Raw genomic sequence first — 486 nt, 5'->3', positions numbered from 1 at the left:
GCGGCCGCGCCTCCGTCCAAGAGGAATGCCCGCCCGGGAGGGGGGGGGGGGGGTGTAGCGCATGGACGTGGCGGCCGGGGGCGAGATGCACGGGCGCGGGTCTGTTCTCCAGCGGGGCAGGCAACGTCCGGGGATGCGGGCGGTGTGGGCATTTTCATTTTTGTATGTGCCGTTCTGGGTTGTCCGGGGGGGGGGGGGGGGGGGGGGGGGTCGCCGGCGCGGGCGTGTTACTACCCTTGGCCCCGCGCCCCCTGTGGGCGTCTCGAATAATAACAGTTGGAGCTCTGCGGGGCCCTTCATTCGCCGGGGCGGCGGCCGGCGAGCCAGGGTGTCCCGCCGACGGCGCTATCTGCGCGCCCAGGCGTGCGCATGTCGCCCCAGCCCGCGGTTCGGGGGGGGGGAGGCCGGGGAGCGCCCCGTGCCCCGCTCTGCGGGAAAGCGGCCCGGCGACCGGCCCGCCGGGGCCGACAAGCCCAGGGTGTGCAC

Source organism: Fonticula alba (assembly GCF_000388065.1).
Source record: "Fonticula alba strain ATCC 38817 unplaced genomic scaffold supercont2.1, whole genome shotgun sequence".
Taxonomy (NCBI): Eukaryota; order Rotosphaerida; family Fonticulaceae; genus Fonticula; species Fonticula alba.
Note: the sequence above shows the minus strand (reverse complement) of the source record.